Consider the following 5,606-nt stretch of genomic DNA (forward strand, 5'->3'; position numbering starts at 1 on the left):
TGTTTATGCCCAGGTCAGACAGGTTTGAATTACTTTCAGCTGATTCAGAACCGGAGAGATTATTCAAGCATAGACTCCGTCTGCTAAGGAAATCACGAAAGGAAGACTTGAGTACTTTCGAGCCAGAGCTAGATCATTCTCTTTTCGCGGAAGACAGTCCGATTTCTACAGTAAAGATGCCAAAGCTTTCCAGTTATTCAGTGCCTAAAGCATCCTCTATTCCGAAGGGTTTCAATCTCCAGACTGAGGATGGTAATACATTCGATATCCGTCTTTCTTATATCAATCTGGTGGAGAGGAATATCTATAGAGGTGTGGCAGGTGAAGATCCGAGGAAGCATATGGAGACCTTTACCGATTACTGTTCTACTATCCCCGCCACTAAGGGGGTAACTCAGGACAAGATTAAGGAAGTTCTATTTCCTTTCTCTTTAGTTTGATTCACCCGTGGAGTGGTGATCGACTGGACCGCACAACTGCTCGGGTTACAGATTGGGAGTCTCTTGCTCTTGCATTTTACAAGAGATATTTCCCTCCACAACATACCAATTTGCTGAGGGCCAAGATTACTAGTTTCAGACAGGCTCCCGATGAAATTTTCTATGAAGCATGGTCACGATTCAAGAAGTTGGTGAGGTATATCCCTCACCATGGTTTTGACCCATGGTTTCTCGCTAATCAGTTCTACAATGGGCTGTATGATGACCAGAGAGCCATACTTGATGCGGCATCTAGTGGAAGATTTCAGGAGAATACAGATGATGATAAGGGATGGTCCCTTATTGAAGAGATGGCGAATCACAATCTTGAATATGGTAACCCGAGGGATGGGATTAGGACAGTTCATGCGATTGATAAGCGGTTTTGGCTCACCGGAGACCATAAATGCTAGGTTCGACAAGTTGGAATTACAAGTCATGGCGGGGAGCCTCGGACGGTCCATGTTCTTACTAGGGGAGAGACCGTTTCATGTGAGAGATGTGGGAGTAATGATGGCCACACTGTTGTTGTTGGTCGCTTGTAGAGAGAAGGAACAAGTCCTTGCCTTTCAAAGAATATAGGCAAGGAGAGGGTTCCTATTACAATAATCAAGGGGCATCCATCCTAATCTGAGGTGGACTAGTCGAATGTGCTCAATCCTACTACTCCTCCGCACTTTTGCAGACCTTATGTCCCTCCACACAAGAATCAACAAGGCTTTCAAAAGCCCCCTTCTTTTACTCCTCCTAAACATGGTGCATCATCTTCCGGTGGGGTGAGTGAAATTGGTGAGCTTAAGTCTATGTTGCAAGCCTTCACAAAGCAGTGGCAATTGAGTGATCAACAGAAAGATGCGTCCATAAAGGCACTTGAAACTCAAGTTGCCAAATTAGCCACTAATCAGTCCACAAGAAAGCAGGGTCAATTACCGACTCAAAATGAGAAGAATCCACACGAGATGGTAAATTTCATCAATCTCAGCAGCGGTCGTTCATATGAGGGACCGGAAATGCAGAAATCAGACCCGAGGAGAGCTGTAACTGATGGTGAACAGTGTTCTGGCAAAGAAAATGAGATCACGGCAAAGAAAGTGCTCGATCGACTGGTTTCAGGTGGTCGATCGAGCTGATTTGGGGACGAAGGTGGTCGATCGAGTGAAAATACCACTCGATCGAGTGAATAGGAAAGGCAGAATGGTGGATCAAGTAGTTTTTCTACTCGATCGAGTGACGAGCAAAATGGAGTTGCTCGATCGAGTGAAAAAACTACTCGATCGAGTGACATTGATGAAGATTCTACTCGATCGAATGGGTATATTGGTCGATCGAGTAGTTTTGATGACGGGAAGCTTATTCGAGAGCCTGCTAGTGCTCGTTTAAGCGATAAATAACCGGAAAGACCTCGTTCGAGAGGTAAGAAGCGTCTAAAGGATACAGAACTTGCTCCGGAAGATACAGAGAAACAAGGGACTCGAGATACCTATCACGGTTCCCTTTCCGAGGCGGTTGCAGAATACTAAGGCCAATCAACAATTCGGCAAATTTGTCGAACTTCTGAAAAGCTTGGAAGTCACTATGCCGTTCACTGAGTTGCTGACAAAGGTACCCTCTTATCTTAAGTTTATGAAAGAAATTTTATCGCGTAAGAGGAGTATTAGTGATAGTGAGACCGTAGCTTTGACTGAGGTGGGGTCAGCCCTATTTTAAAATAAGTTACCTCCTAAGCAGTCAGACCCGGGTAGTTTTTCAATTCCGTGTCATATCGGTAACTATTTGATTGATAATGCGCTATGCAATTTAGGCGCTAGCGTAAGTGTCTTACCGTTGTCTCTGGCCAAGAGACTTGGTTTGACAAAGCTGAGTTGCACTAACATGACAGTCCAGATGGCCGACCGTAGTATATCACGGCCACTAGGCATAGTTAAAGACGTACCTGTGAGGATCGGGAGGTTCTTTATTCCCGTTGATTTCGTTGTCTTAGACATCCCCGAAGATGCACACACCCCTATTATTTTAGGAATACCATTTTTGTCCACTGCCCGTGCAGTTATAGACGTCGGGGGAAAGACTTTGACCTTTCAGGTAGGGGACGAGGAGCTGATTTTTCATCAGTCTAAGTCCCGGAGGGCTCCCATGCAAGCTCAGCCTTGCAATGTCCTCTCTTCTATTGACCCTATTATTGACACTCCAGATGAAAATTTGGAGTATTGTGCTGCAATTGTTACCCCTCCGCCTCAGACTGAGAGCAAAAAGGAGGAAAGTTCGTCTGTTTTCCTTGCTGTAGGTACAGATGAAAGCAATGAAGGAGCTGTCAAGGGACATGGTGCAATTACAGTCAATCAAATTGGAGATGATGACGCTTCACCGGTGATAGAGGAGCAAGGACGAGGAAAGTTCGCGCTTATGTGGATGTGAATTACTCCCCTCCTACCGTTTCAAATGATAATTCATGCTCATGGAAATTGAAGAGGGACAACAATGTTCTTTGAGGTGACGTCCTCCGGTCGAGCCCTTCAAGGGGCTCTTGAATTGCATTGAGAATTAAACGGGGAAATGCCCCGTGTAACACTTTGTAATAGATAATTTTTGAATTTTCCGTTGAATATATTTTATTGCTTTTAATTAGGACAATTAATTTATAGACTGTTTTTAGCGTAGAATTAAGACTATAGACTGTCCCTATGCGTATTTGGTACTTTGGGAAATTTTTGCACGTGTTTTTATGCAGGTTTGGGGAAGTTTTACGCATTCCAGGGAAGAACTGACGAAACTCAAGAGCTTACGCGAGAAAAGAGCTCGATCGAGTACTTTTTGTACTCGATCGAGTGAAAATTTGGTCGATCGATCACTTTTTCAGGTCGATCGAGTAAAGCATATAGTGGGACTTCTCGATCGAGTATATTTCTACTCGATCAAGCAGATGAAACATCAAGGTGTTCGATCGAGTGGTTTAAAACCACTCGATCGAGTGAAAATGAACAGGACGCAGGGAGTTGTTACTTTAAACTCTTTCTCTTTGTTCTAATTTCATTTTTCCCCTATTTTTCGTCTAAACACCCCCTTTTTTCGATCAAACTCTCCCAAATCCCCATATTTTCTTGTCCAATCTACAAATACGCCTCCTACAATCTATTCCTTGCTAATTAATCTTTCAAAACACCTTATTTTCCCCCTTGATTGTGCTCGTTTTCACGGTTTTAAAGAAGGGTTAGGGTTCGCGGTTTTTAGTTCAAAAAATCGCTTGTTTTGCTTGATTCTTTGAAGATTAATTGCATATTGTAGGTTGTTCTCATCAAGTAAGTGATTCCTCTAGCTTCATTGCAATTTAATTTCGATTATTTTGATTATTATGAGGTAATTTGTTTCTAGGGTTTCGAAAATCCATGGTTGGTCGATTTTCTTCGACTTTCATTGTGTTTATTGCCCCTTGTTTATCTTGCTTGATGATCAACCCCAATTCCTCGCTGTTTGTTGCATGCCTTTTTTGAATTTCACATGATTTTCGCGATATGGGTTCAGGACAGTCAAAATTTTCGACTATCAGACGGGGTATTACTGCTGTCATTTGTCCAGTTAGCTTACTTGCTGCGAATTTGCTGCTGTTGTAGACTATTGCCACACCCCTTGTCGATGATTAACATGCTTCAATTCGAATGTTGCGTGAATTTTTGCGATTAGGGCTGTTTCTGTCGAAATTCTTGACTGTCAGACGGGTTTGCCTACTTTCATGGCTTAATTCCCCTCAGTGTTGCTTGTATGCTGTTGTTGTTCACTGTCATGCCCGCTTTATCGCCATTTACATGCTGCTTTTCGATTTTGTTTGAGGAGTTGTTGGGAGTTATATGCTGTAGGTCGAAAATTTTCGACTGGTAGGGGAGTTTTTATGGTTTAACATGCTGTTTTTCCTGCTGTTTTAGCCTCTGTTAGCCATTGTTTCTTATCATACCCCTTACCCTTTGTTTACAAGATGGATTCTAGTTCTTTACCCTCTACTAGTTCATCCTCTAGTCCGTCTTTGAGTGAGACAGTGGCCCCTGCTGTTGCCACTGCCTCCGCCTTAGTCACTACTGCAGCCCCAGTGTTTCTAGTTTCAGCTGCAGGGACAGTTTTTGCTCCAGCTAGCTCAGCTGCTAGCTCAGTTCAGGTTGCCACTTCCTCTACGGTCACCACCACAGCTAGCACTGCTGCTAGTCCCTCTTCAGTGGTGACCACAGCAGCCACTACCTCTGCACCAGCCTCTACTTTTACACCTGTGGCGGACTCGCCAGCAGTCGCAGCTGCCTTCAGAGCAGCCCTGGTTCCTCACACCGTCGCTGCACGGGCTTCTGCTTTGAGTTCCAGAGGCCGAGGTCGTAGACAGTCCCGAGCTACGCCAGCTCCAGTCACCTCTACTTCCGCTCCTAGCACTTCTACAATTGCTATTGCTTCTACTTCTGGCACAGTCACGGTCTGAGGTGACACTTCCCTCGACCCTCACCCAGATTATCCGCAGGTACTTTTCGTTATCGCCTTACATCGTAAAAAATTTTATAACCTGCTTCGCTGTGTGCATGTACCTTCCCGATTTCTAGAGAAATCGGCACTTGAGAGACTCGGTATCTACGAGTCGGTTTGTGACTAACTACGGGGCACGGGGATGGCCGGGCTCATCACTATGAGCGGTCGTACCTTTTTAGAGCTGAGCCTCGAGTTTCTCAGCTCTTTTACCTTCTCCCCCGGGGCACACGAGGCTGACCCTGATAGCTCTTCAGTGTCCTTCCGGTTGTTTAACCGGACCTTTCCGATGACACTAGGGGAGTTTGGTAGGTTACTTGACCTTTCCTCTACGGGCCTGACTGCTGCCCCAAGGAAGGTCTACCATCAGCTTTGGCGGTGCTTGGCCCAGACCACTTTTAGGGAGCGAAAGCTCCATCAGGTCCACCTCCCCCCTGTCTGCTGTTTCCTTAGACTGATGGGGAGCACTATTTTCGGCCGAAAGGAGCCGAACAACATGACCAACACCGAGCTCTCCATCCTGGACGGTTACCTAAACATCGACTGCGAGGGTCCTTTTACCCTCAACATAGCTTATTTGACCGCCCAGTACCTTCTGAGCCAGGGGAAGAAGGAGACGGGAACCATTGCCTG

At 45.2% G+C, this 5,606-nt stretch overlaps 1 non-coding gene across 1 annotated transcript; it reads right to left on the reverse strand.

Annotated features, from left to right (window-relative positions):
* Nucleotides 1-550: 550 nt before the first annotated feature.
* Nucleotides 551-657, reverse strand: LOC141609594 (small nucleolar RNA R71). The gene has a single exon (XR_012527520.1). It is a non-coding gene; the product is annotated as a small nucleolar RNA R71 (small nucleolar RNA).
* Nucleotides 658-5,606: the final 4,949 nt, after the last annotated feature.

Source organism: Silene latifolia, chromosome 10, assembly GCF_048544455.1.
Source record: "Silene latifolia isolate original U9 population chromosome 10, ASM4854445v1, whole genome shotgun sequence".
In the NCBI taxonomy this organism is placed as follows: Eukaryota; Viridiplantae; Streptophyta; class Magnoliopsida; order Caryophyllales; family Caryophyllaceae; genus Silene; species Silene latifolia.